General features: G+C 44.5%; 1 long non-coding RNA gene across 1 annotated transcript in view; it reads right to left on the bottom strand.

The window, feature by feature from the left end:
* LOC143345637 (uncharacterized) overlaps nt 1–13658 on the bottom strand; it is a 109309-nt gene that overhangs the window by 29929 nt on the left and 65722 nt on the right. The window contains exon 3 of the long non-coding RNA XR_013080287.1: nt 4035–4074. This is a non-coding gene — a long non-coding RNA (uncharacterized LOC143345637). The remainder of the gene's footprint in view (nt 1–4034; nt 4075–13658) is intronic.

The raw sequence follows: 13658 nt of genomic DNA, 5'->3' as shown, positions 1-13658 counted from the left end.
AAAACTTGAATAAAAGTTTGTTTAAGAAAATTCAACTGCTTCGTAGCGCGTACTGCTAGAAAGCACGATCTCGCCTCGTACAAATAAAATATTTTTTAACGACTTTCTGTCACGGCAACAGCACTTTTTACGCAATGAGCGTAAAAATTGAATCTCCTTCTATTTGTATGCAAATTGGTCATTTTGAACCATTGCATAGATGTTGTACGTGACACAGAGTGTGATAAATTGTGTGCAGATTACTGAATTTGAACGACTGAAATTCATGTTGATGTTGCAAATTCTGATTGCGTTACTGGCCGATAACGAAACCGAATATCGCTCTAAATCGAATTTCGAGCATTTTACCATGATCAATTATTAACCCTTTCGAACCTTATGCAAACGTATCTGCGTGTATATCGAGGTCATTAGTTATATACCCGCGACATTTTTCTCATTTTTTTCAAAATAAGTTGAACGATCGAATTCCACGAAGATTAAGTTTAATTCAAAATAGAATTACGTCTAGACTAAATGTCTCGCTACGTCGCGACTAGAAATTCCCAGCACGAATAGGGTAAAGTGCCGGTTATGGATATCTGTCTAGTTATGGATTATTGTTCGATTGCAAAACCTGGGCGTATGATACCTGGTGCAACCAAGTATCCCATTTACAAAAATGTCTCCTGTCCAGTGCACAGCACGTAGCCTTATCGCCGGAACACTTTGAAACCGTGTATTTCCGCCCAATCTAGCTTAATGTCGTGAAATCATTCTTGACTAACAGTGCTTTAGTGCACTGCTTGCTGGAATAAATCTACCATGGAGAAGAAATATTACGTTTCATCGAGCTAGTATCTCATTACTATTGACAATTTAAGATAAAAGGTAATATCTGCAAATTTATATCTTTTGTTCATTAAGTCTCGCAGAGAATATAAAAATTTTCAAGGCTCTGTTATAGTGTAATTTAACAACTATTGACATTTTTCCTTTGCTAGAGTCAAACTCGTCTTAATAGAGAATCTATTTCCATTTTTCATTTGAAACCGTGACAATCGTGAAAGGACGAATGGCCAGTTATTAAATTTCGTTTCGAAAAAATTTTTAAATATTTCACAAATATCAACGAACAACGAGACAGAGTAAAAAATTCCGTGTTTCGCGGCAATGGATCGACGAGAACCGGCGAGAAAGATTACGGTCGGCCTCGAACATCGGCCACTGTACGTACACTCGATCCTCGCAATTAGCCGTGCGTACCGCGATGCAATTAACCGAACGCTGCCCTCCGTACTATTGGGGTAATCAACAAGTTCCCGTTTTTTTCCTCCCCGCGCGACTCGCGCTATGAATACTAATTGCGTTCGGACCCGTTAAGAGCCTCCGATGACTCGGTGACACGGTTCGTAGCTAATCTCGTTTTCGACGTTTCGCCCAATTCTGGAAACGATACTCGGAAAAATGAAACCATGAAACGAAGCAACCGATAACGTATCGCGAACTAGTGTCCTGAAAATTTCAAATTTCTATAATTCGATTTAGTCGAACAAACGATTCTCCATTTAAACACGTAACTATTTTTTCGAGAAAAGAGAAACTGAGAAATTCAGCGATATTTTTCTGAAATTGTCCGTCTGTTCCTCCAAGAGCACGGATTGAACTGTACGTCGACCGAAGCGTGGTTTCCCAACAGTCGAGGGGTGTGAGAATGCAACGGTGCAGCTCGAGGAAGGTTAGGATAATTGTTGGGGGAAAGGTTGAGGTTGCAACGAGAGTCGATTCAGGAACGGCGTGGTCGGGCGAAAAATGCACGGAGGGAAAACTCGGTGGAAAGTCGACGAGACGGTAAGAAGAAAGACGGAGGAAAGAGATAGTTGTTCTTCCGGCAGAAGCGACCTTAAACCGGCTCCTTTATCTCCGTTAACGGTTCCAATCTCGGAGAAAGACACGCTGTACGTATCAATGGCGTCCTTTTGGAGGAAACTCGATCAGACCGGTTACCACACCGCTTATTCGCGGTTTGTTTCTTTCGCGATTGCGTCCAACCTACCGAGAACTTACTCGATTCATCTGTTTATGTCAAAAATACCTTCTGCTATGCGATATTATAATCATCCAGGAGGATTTAACTTCGAAATCTGCAAGTCCTCCATTCGAAAGCTCGGTGATCGAGTATCGATAATAATATTATTTAATATTGTATTGCGATCACAGGTGAAAAGTAATCAGAGTAATAATCGGGAGGAATTATCTATGGTTTGGACTGTATCAATTCGCGACCGCGTTTCGAAAAGTGTATTGAATTGAGAAAAACATTTAGGGCACATATGGGCAACTGCGAGCCAGATGCGGCCCGGTGACAACGATTTATGCGGTCCACAGCATTTGGAAACAATTTATGCAAAATTCCCTATAGTTCTAATGGAATAATACAGATTATTAAAACGTTACGTTGTTTAAATGAAAAAATAACGAGTCACTGCGACCCTCTGCAAGTTTATACTAATAATTATTTAATATATGTAAATGTAATTATTTGAAAATTTACGTAATCCTCCATTAGTTCGCTATTTTTTAAATACTTTAAAGTTGATTTTCATTCACTAGTTTGGTAAAAATCAACATTAAGTAAAATAATTCAGTTGAGAATGAGGGTCCACTTAAGGGTTAATATGGATCACCGATCGAGGGAAGGAAAATTTGCAAAAGCGTCTCGGTTGGCCGCGATTGCCAGCAGTTTGTTGTTCATAAATGCCACCCTGACCGGGTATATTAACAGCTTAGATGGTTCGAAAGCCCAAGACGGCTTTCCCAGCGCGCAAAGTGGATAAAAATAGCAGACGACGATCCGTTCTCCGTCGCTTCCTCGATCTTGCTCGTCGGTGGCTCGTGTTTCTTCCGGATTGAACGAGGCTCGAGACAAAAGGAAAACACTTTGCGTAATATCCTCGTTCGTTCCAGGCCGTGCCGCAGGATTCTTTGAAGTTCTGGAGGAATAGCGCGCGAACGGATCGTCCCTCGTTTCGAGCCACTCCGCGCGATCGAGTACCCCGTTCTCTCGCTCTCTCTGATCGATAGGTTAAATTCAAGATCGCGTGAGAGAGGCTATTATGGGTGGGCACTCCACCTCGCTTGTCGGGTAGATGGGTACCAGACGCCGATCACCGACGATCATTCTTGTTAAACGAGGAGCAATCCGCCTCTTGGAATACCAAGAACCCCGACGCCGGCGTCGATGATGACCCGACGCCGCGAGGAAATCGCTATCGAGGATCTACCGAGCGTTAACGAGTCCAACGCCATCTTGGTTCCCGGTGACCAACGCACACGGTGGCTAATTTTCTGAATTTACGCGAACTACGGTCCGTAACCACCTGATCCCGAGATCACGACCAGGTTATCTACCCCTGGCCGCTCCACGCTAAGGGGTTTAGACCCTGAATTACTCCCTTGACATTCTCCGAACGCCCAGCAGACGCAGACGAAGCTTGGGGGAGAACCAGAATTAAAAATTAACGAATTTACGTTTCACCTGGGCTCCTATTCACGCTGAGAGAATCGACAAGATTCCTCGAATCTTACGATCTAACAAAAATTTAGGAATCGGAAAAGAAACGTCGTGATCGCGGAAAAATCAACGCCGCGATTAGGTTGAACGGTCGCGAGGGCAACGCGACGGCAGTAATAAGTCAGAAATTTCTATCATTGGGTGCGTTTCATTCCTGTCGCCGGGAGACGTCCGCACAATGAAAGTCGATGGTTTTAATTCCACGGAAGGGTGGATGAGAACAGAAATGGAGAAGTCGGCGACGACGCTCGATAGCTCTCGGGAAAATTCATCGCGAGCGTCTGTGTTTCATTTCTACGAGGCCTTCGAGACGTCCAATAAAATATCGCGCAGGGATGACGTTAGGAAGGTCGACCGTTCGAAATAATCGCCAGGTATAAGAACACGAAATTCGTCCGAAATTAATGCCCCTGATGAATCGCTCCCTCGCCACCCAGCGATATTATTATAATTTAAACGAATCATCAAACGCTTTTCTTACTTGTGCAGTCCGGCTCCGAAGATCTGGCTCCGTGTCCTCTCTGCAACACAAAACATTCAACGGTCAACGAACGTCTATAAAAATTTACATTTTTATTATGGAATACTTTCAGTGGAAAGAAAAAATTACAATAGTTGTCTACATAATGGCCTTAATGGAAATCCTTCGGATGAAATGATCTCGAAGGGGGTGAGAAAGAAAGAATGGCACCGGTCTCCGAGACCGAAGTTAATTTATCACTCTGACGGTTCGAGCGAAAGAAACGTGAACAGTATTACGTACCACACGGAAGTATTAACAAAATTAATTTCTTTTACAAAATAATAACATCGATGTTCGCGCTGCGCCGTTTTTAACTCAACCAAACGTCTGTGTAATGTACCCACCCATATGTGTAAATTCACTCGTCTCCGCAAATATTTTCGAATACCGAATCTGTCCGTGCATACAAACACTGCGTCACTCGAAATCGCAAACACTTCGCCACCTGTACCAGAAAACACTGTTCTACCCAATTCTGCGTCATTCCAGACTCCGCAAAATTTACTTTACTTTCTCCGCCTCTCAAACCTTTTAAAATCCCAATGCGTTTCCCTGATAGCACGATAAAATATCGAATAGAAAAATAATGTGGAACAGAAATTGTCCTGGCCCTACGGCAACAGGAAAAGTGTGTCGATCGATTCGAACGAACCCAGGAATATTTTAAAGAATACTTTTTAATGCACGATTTCTTTAGAAGGTATTCGCGAGTAATTCTTTCCTGTCCATGTATTTGTTGGTAGAAGTCTTGAACAATGTTGCGTATCTTGGGATCGGTTGGTCGAGTTCCATATCCTGGTCCATTCTTCTCTTCCGGTGAAGTGAATCGACCTCAGAAGGTCTAAGGGATTGGGTTGTTGGATTCGATAAGCAGGGTGGTTATTGCTTCTTTGGCATTGGAATCAAATTCTTCGTTTCCGACTATTCCTCGATAGAAGAACCCTTAAATTTTGTATCGCTGGTTCTCAATCTCTTTCATTTTCTACAGACCCCTCTTAACGGTAAAAAGTCGACTCCAGGCGCGTTGGACCTCGTTAAAGCGCTGCCAGCGGTCCTTGCGTCGAACGTTTTATCGAGGATGTTGCGGTACGAGGCAAATACCGAACGAAACACAAACTATAGAGCAGAAATGACTTGTTGAATACTTCCCTGCTCGCAGTTCTCACCGAAATCAATTATTCGCAGACAATGGCGGATCTCTCGTCGGCGATAAAATGTTATTTCCTATGGAAATGCGCTTTGTTTCGTCGGAACGGTTTCTTCGTGGAAAAGAAGCTCTCTGTCGGACCTCGTTAGGAACGGACGGACGTCGATCAAACAATTCACGGAACTCTCGCGTTACCGCGCTTGATTATCTCGACTTTCCAACGTCGAGTAAGCAGATACCCCCTCGATTGGGATCGCCTTTCTATCGGGTAAAAGTATCGCTGTGCCTGTACTTACCTCGTTTCGCGCTGGATCAGCCTTCGGCTGCCGATCGCGCGGCGAAAAAAACCAACCAATAACGGATATTAAAGGCACACCGTATAGACTTTCGTCCCCGCTTTTCGGATCTTCGACTCCCAATATTAGAAAACTTTGCTACGCGACGGCGAAACGACACGGAAATAAAGACAGTCGACGATCGCCTGTCGTTTTATTGTTCCCGCGACGACCTCCACTATTTTCCATCGACGTTTTAATTCTCTATCACGACTGGATGATAGAACTCTCGACATTTTTGTTTCGTGGTAAAGAATTTATGGACGCAACAAATATACAAGAGATTAAAATGAACCGGAGTTATTATCTGAAAACGTGTCCCAAAATATAATTCGTGGTAGTGGAAATATCGCGACAAACACGACGGAAGACAGTGAGTGGCATTGATTCCGGCCCCTTTGAGTCGCATATTTCGGGGACGGTTATCTGTCCGCGAGGGGGTAGTCTTCCACGGCCGAGGGAAGGGTTTTTCGCCCTCGTCGCGGAACGTTTTGCATTTTTGAAAGGTACACCGACCGGGAGCTGGCAAGAAAGAGACGCGAACGAAAGGAAAAAGGGGCGACGAGGGGGCAGCGGAGATTAATCAGAAACACCTCTCGACGTTAGTCGACAGGGGGTTGGTTCTCTCTTGAGCCGTTGCCAGCTACCCTCTCGACAATGCAGACGCTCCTTTGTGTCTACTGCTGCTTTGTTTAATGGCTGATGAGATGGAACTTTCCTGAGAGCGTGGCGCCCACGTTCCCCCGACGTGACCATCTGCTCGATCGTCCATGCACGGGGGATTCCTTTCGCGAATATCACCCCTTAGGCGTTCGTGGATCCCGTCACGCGAACGAAATCGCGCGATAGAAAGCTCGATCGAGGGAAAGACACGAAGGAACGAGTCCTTCGATCCTCGTCGCTACGACGAATGATTGCGGAACGAGTGTTCCTGCGAGACCTTTCGGTAGATAAAGGTGTCTCCCCGGAACGAAAGTGGATAAGAGAAAATAAAATTAAGTGGACAGAGTCGGGTGGAGAATAGCAATCGTGGAAAGGCGAATTCCTTGTTGGAGGAACGAGATACTTCCTTCCTTGATATCAAAGTTATATTCGCCGAGTATTTATCCTTGTTAATATACAGGCTTCTACAGGTGGGCAATAGCGAATCTTTAATTTCTCGCGTTGTCAAAAGACATCTTTTAAAATTTTAAATTGAAATTACGTTCCAAAGTTTAATCACTTCTCGGAGCACGAAGGGGATCTCCAAACTCGATTTTCTCGAGAGCCGTAGCTCGGAACGAGGAAAAGTTAGCCTATAGTTTCGTCATATTTTTCTATATCTTCTGTAAATCTGCGCGTAGCAAACTCTTCGCGTACGTAAAAATTGTTGTTTCGATTATAACGCGAGAAATGAATTTCTCTGACTTTTCGTCCGGTGGCGCGAACAATTAATTGAATAATTTTCTTTCTCGCGATCCAGGAAGGGTAAGAGAAGGAAAAAGAGTACTGTCAAGGGGATGAAAGGGTCGAGCACGTAGCGGATTCGCGAGTACGCACGGCGCGTACGTGTATTCGATACCTCGAATTGGAGTCCGAGCAACGAGGGGCACGGTTCGCAAATAAATTAACGTTTATTCGGCTTCCGTAGGATCGGCTATCCGCTGGTCAAACTTCCAGCTGCGCTTCCGCGCGTTATTAATCGACGAGACCGCTCGTAACTCATCGCGCGCCCTCTTTGCCGTCCGTTCTTCTTCCTTTTTGCGCCTCCGCCGCTCGTCGTCGCTCGTATTTTTGCACGACAGACGCGCGGCCTCGTCGTATTTCAACCGTTCGTTTTCATCGTGGACGCGTTTTTACTTTCGAAACGTCCGCGCGATCGAGAGACGCTCCGAGAACGAAAGATCGCGGTACTCGTCAAGGCCAGGACCTATGCCAACGGTGTCGATAACCCATTTTTGCGTAGAAAAATAGTTTTAGACGGAAATCATTTCGTGCATTTTTAGTTTCCAACAACTTTGCTCTATTTTAGTTATCCGTGTGTCCTTTGCAAGAGATACGTTTCACGGGCGTAGGTAATATTTTTAAAATTGAAGATAGCTATTGGCCACTATCGATCCGCCACGTTAAAAAATTAAAACGTAAGGGTCGAGCGAGGGACAAAGTCGTACGGATCGGGTTGCAGGCGGGTATTTGAGATGGCTGACCTATGGAACTCGCGATTTTAAATACCGAAGTAACCATCCCGGAGGCCGCGAATAAGCTATGCAGAGCCTCGTGACGCGTTCGCGAAAGGTCAGAGGTGAGAATGTAAAATGGTACGAGAGAGGTCACGGTGCACTTCTTTTTAAAGATAATTTGGTCGAGCTCTCGCGTGGGCGGGGCGATGAAAGAGGCCGAAATGGAAGAGCTGGAACCGACCGAGAGTCGCAGGGAAATGGCGATTGTCGAAAATCCTTTTCGACTTTCATCTACTCTGTGACGACCGCGACGGTAGACTGGAATCGAGGGAAGTATTTTTTTTCACCGCGTCCGAAATTAAACTAAGCCCACGAGAGGCAAGTGACATTATTGCTGGCGTTTCCTCAACCGCGACGGTGGACCATTTTTATCATTCGTTGTCGCACGTTCCTAAGATTCAGAACTATTCGACTATCGAGTTCTGTTGAAATATTATATCCAAGTGTCTCATACGTATTGATAATAAAATGAAAGGAAACTTCTTCTTGCGCTTTAATGAAAATTATTGCGTGTTGATGCCAATTATCGCGAAATGATATCGGCGTAAACTGATATTTCTATCGATCAACTGCCACCGAATATTTAATTAATCAATGATGATCGAAACAACGCGGATAAACAAGATTTACTGACTTTGTGTCAGCGATTTGAATACAATTTACGCGCGCGTGAGCTATTATATTTCGTATGTATATTATAAAATATCGACATTTAAGAGAAATGGTTCTTGTATCATAGTAATAATAATGTTTCAGAATCTTTGATCGTAAATTTTATTTCAACTCCTTTTCGACCACAACAAATGTCTAAAAATTCTATCGATCGTTTCACCGTCCAATAAGATTAAAACGCCGCTTTTCTATTCCCGGCATTGAATAGCAAAACAACAGATTGCTCTAATTTTAGATCGCTAAACGAACGAAGCTTCGAGCGAAGTTGCCCGGAATCGATTACAGCGTAAAATTATTCATGCCTCCCCCCGTTCTATCTTCGAGAGTCGTTAATATTATAGTTGGCCGTTAACCGAGTAACAATCCGTTCGTAACCGTTCGAAACTGGCTCCGGTCGATTCGAATAAGACAACCGATCCCCGTACCATCGCGACAGTTGCACGACGAGATTTACGAGCACACGAAATTCGCGCAAGAATCGCCATACGCGGCTCGGTACATATTTGTTCGTCCGTTCCGTTTAATGACGGTAACTCACCTGCACCGTCGGTGCGTGTCAGAGAGAAATGCAAAGCAAACCGACAGCGAGAAGGAGAACACGGCATCGATCGACGATAGGACGTCGACCGATCGTGATTAGCTGGCTTCGATGTCCAAACAGGTAATTCCTGACGCAGGACGTACAAGCAACCACGCAAATCGTAACAACGCCGACGGCGTTTGCACCGCTCGCCGTCAACCGGAACATCGATTCAGCAAAAAGGATCCCGAGAACGTCCACTGTGTGGGTATCGATTGCTTTAATGGAGTAAGCTGCCACTTATGGGTATCCGTCCAGTCGTGGATCATTATCCAATTGTGTAAAAAGAATTGAACTTTGGACTCAAAGCAGCCAAGGAAATGTTTAGTTAAAACTCTACTTCCACGTGCAAAGAAATGCCAAATGGTTTCTATAATGAAATAATTCTTAACAAAATATTAACTTAATTTCTAAGGTAAAAGTTAAAATAATACAAGTCAATTAGTTGGATTCTAATCCTAGATTGTATCGAGTCATCGTCAGTTTGAGATTATTCTGTTATTTTTCTACCATTTTAGTTTCGTATTTGCCGAGTCAAGTAACGCAAAGTGGCGCGGATGGAAACGTTTGGGAACCCTTGGTCTAGAAGATAGGAAGGACGAGGCAGAAAGGATCGAAGCATCACCTGTGGGTCAAGCGAGCTGATAGTAGATACGGGGGGAACGGCGATCTCTCGAGAGACTTTAATGACCGCACCGCCGAATTCCATAAACCGGCTCGGTATCGGATTATATCGCCGTTGCCGTACGGCTTTCATGATCGTGTTCGAATTTTAATGCCGCATTTCGTGTAACGCGCCCGACACGACGCACAGGAGCACCTACTACTATAGTCTTTCCCATCCTACTTCAGTGTTTCTCAACTACTTCCACTGAACATCTCGATTGCCATTTAAGTTTGCTTTTTCGATAATCGTGGTAGACCAATCGTTTGTAACTAGAGTCGTAACTAATGCGATTACTCGATATTTCGATATTAAACGCGGCAAGTTCGGAAAGCGTTGGGCGCCTTTGAGGTCCGGCGCGAAGAAAACGACAGCTCGAAGCTAAACATCGCGTAGGCGAATTCAATGGGCTCCGTACGTAATACAAAGTAGAATCGATATATCGGTCGGGATAGCTATTGTAGCGACGCGAAAGAGGCGGAATAATACCGGGGTCGAGGGCAAGGCTCCTCTTTGGCCGAAAATTCCTTTTCACCCCGCGGTAACCGTGCCTCGCGAGTGGGGAAACTTCACGTTCGCAAAGGGTTGGCGCGATTTCGGGGGGCTGTTGTCGAGAATCAAGGAGGGAGGGGGGGGGGGGCCGCCGCGAGGAATGCAGGGTTCGGGCCGGAAAATTGAAACGATTTGTAATATCGCGAAAGTGGGCCGTCTGCTCTAGGACGATCGTAAAGCTTACGACGTCCATCGCACTTAAACGAGTCCGGAGGCGTTTTGCGATATCGTAAAGCCCGAGGGGAAGCCCGCGTGATAGCTGAACCTCCTAGCGGGCCAGGGATTCTCAATCCCCTCCGCGAAACGCTCTGGTATAGTTCTTAACAAAGATTTTATAGCTCGATGGCTTGTATAGGGAAAGAAACATTGTCGGAGACAACAACGAAACAATTACTCCGCGGTGTACCGTGCAATTAGTCGGCTGACGAAGGGGCGCAACATTTAGCGGCGGTATCGTTCACGCTTCCAAGTTAGCTGGAAGTTTAAATGTAGCGTAACTTTGGAATCCAGGCTGCTGATTAGGCAATTAGTCCCCGTGACGTGTCCTTAAACAGAGTTTAAGCCTTCAAGAAAATTCGCGGCGTTTAATTGCAGCCGCGCGGTACACGGCGACGATCGATGTCATCTCGAATGGAAAGTAATTCAAATCTCGTCGGACCATGGCGGAATTCCAGCCGTACGTGCACGCGTTTGAGAAATTTCTGCGACTAACCGATGCCCGCCGGCTCTTTGAGGGAAGCCTTTGCAAACAATACGTATTATATCGGTAAATTCTGCTACGTATTATTATCCTGTAACGGTGCACCGAACGAGCCATTTTCATCGTGAACCATCGCTCTGTCTATACGCGGAAACAATCCCTTCTACAAAAGGAAGCTCGAAAACCGCAGCGAGCCACCTTATATGCAAATTCAACAGCCACGATCATACCCGGGGCTGGATGAAGTGGCCTGCAGGGAAAACGACGCAGCCAGTAAATAGATAAGCACCTAAGGTTCTTCTCGCATTAAGGATTTATTTATCGCGTTCCGCGCGCGGCCTGGAATTAGCCCGATCCGACGATCCTTCCTACAATTTTTCCTCCCCCCCGGAACGCGAAAATCAGAAAATCGCGTCCCTCGTTGGAAACGAAATGAAAAATCTCCGCGAGCAATCGTTGGCTTAATTGAATAAACCGTCGGTTTAATTGGATGGTTCTTCGAAAGTAGTTTTTTAAGAGACCGGGATCCTCTCGTTCGTAAATTAATACCAGCTGGGAATCTTTGAAGTAAAAGTTAGGTGAAACTGAATATTTATTTTTAAAGATCGCGCAAACCCTGGTTGATCTTCATCGAACGAGGTACGCTTTAGGACCCGGCGTCAAGTACTCGGTTATTTAGTTAAATTTTAATCTTTAAGACTTCGTTCCGTGGACCGGGTTTATGACTTGCAACGAGACCTCTACCGAGCGTGGAAATTGCTTTCAGGATAGGAGTATAATTTCTAGTGTACTCGTGGTGTGATAACAGCCTCGTTCGTCAAAATGAGCTTCTTGTCTCGAGAAGTTTCGCTTTAAAGTTTTATTATTAATATAGACCGTATTCGGTATCTTTTCGTCTTTTAAATTCGAGATACAACCGATCCGAAATGCGCCAAGCGTCCTGTGTATTAAATACAGCAACTACGTTTCCACGGTTTCTAATTTCGAACTTAGTGACGTCGACGGTTCTAACTCCTGCTCGAGCGAGTACGCGTTTACACGTTCGGGCGTATCGAAGTTGAAATAGTTTAACAACTTTCGACTGCAGTGAGTCAGGATTTCCCCGTAGTACCAATATATGAAATGAAAAATTAGATGCTCGCTCGCCGCCAAAGTTGCGGTCCGAACGTTCAGCGTTACCGAATGATTAATTACGGGAATTTCGACATTGCTTTCGCGTTGAATTTTTCATGGACGTGATCGGTTCTGTTCGATCCGTTTACGTGTCTCTCAACATCGTTCTAATCATCGTAGCAACTCGAAGTCGCTTCGTCGAACAACTCTGAATTACAACGTCGATGTTATAATAACTTCGGTGTAAACACGACATCTAATATCGATGGCTACAACTTCGCTGCAACTCGTATCGCGAAAACGTTGTTACTGTGTACCCGATAGTTATCTCTTTGCGCTGTGCAAACGTTTCCAACGATGCGTGCTTCGACAACTTCGAATCAAATCGTGACAATTTCACGAGACAGAGACTTTGCATGCTCCTTGGAAATTGTGAAAACTACAAAAGGTTGAATTATTTTAGTTACTCTCTCACTGGTTTATACAACTGTATTTATACCAGTTTCAAAAACAACGGCTCGATTTGTAGGAAACATTTTTTTTTTAAATACAATAGGAAAACATATTTTTATACAACGTTGCTAGACGTACGTTAAATATACTAGGTTTTCGATGTCGAGCAGTAACGGAGAAATAGCTGAATCGCGTTGGAACGAAATATTAAAAATATCTCGGACCGCAGAGAGTTAATAGTCCGATATCGTGGACGGAACAAGCCTCGTACGGTTTTGGGGCAAAAAAGTTCCCATATATTCCGAGTGTCTAAATTAACTGACGTCGATCAAGCCGAACGGTCGAGATAGCCGAGAACGGCGGAGGGTCGATTTCGCGGCGGCATCGGTCGAACCAGAAAAGTTAAATTAAATTCTACGCGCCGGCCATTTCGGTTCGTTTCGGTTCCGGCGTCACGCGTGGCAATAGACGAGCCGAGCGTAACGTACGCTTATGGCGGTCGTTTTCATAATCCTGCTCCCGGAGGCCTACTATAGACTTTTACGATAATGGCTCGACTATAAAATTTTCCGCGGGCGTTAGTCACTCCCTGAAACGTTCTCAAGGTAGAACGCGGTTTCGGATAAGCGATCGCGTCGTCTCTTCCCTTTTTTTTTTTTTAATTAAAAAAATAGTTCGAGCACCAGAATCCCTGGTATCGTTAAAAATTTAATTGGTTATATTTTCGGTACGACTTTGAAATAAAAAATAAACAAGATTCGTTTGTATCTTTAATTTCCATAAATTTTTCTTTTTAACCCGTAAAAAGAGAGTCCGTACAAGTAGAAAATAAATTTCGAGAGTAGAGTAGACTCTGAAAACTGTCGTAGTGTTAAACTACTGCTATAAAATTGGTTATAAAGAGAATTGCACGGCCCTTCACCCCTCCCTGCGCGCTGAATAAAATCTACACGGTGTATTTTCCCTAGATTGATTAATTGAATGAAAAACATTGCATAAAACGTGATCCGCGAGTTTCATATTCACCGACGCGCGACGGACGCTCGTGTGCGACGGGACAAACAAATGGAACAGAAATTACTTTTCGACACAGAGATTCGTTAGCATCGTTGCAGTTTACGCGCGCCAATGGAACCAGAAAAATTCG

Source organism: Colletes latitarsis, chromosome 9, assembly GCF_051014445.1.
Source record: "Colletes latitarsis isolate SP2378_abdomen chromosome 9, iyColLati1, whole genome shotgun sequence".
NCBI lineage: Eukaryota > Metazoa > Arthropoda > Insecta > Hymenoptera > Colletidae > Colletes > Colletes latitarsis.
This window is presented reverse-complemented; position numbering and strand designations above follow the sequence as displayed.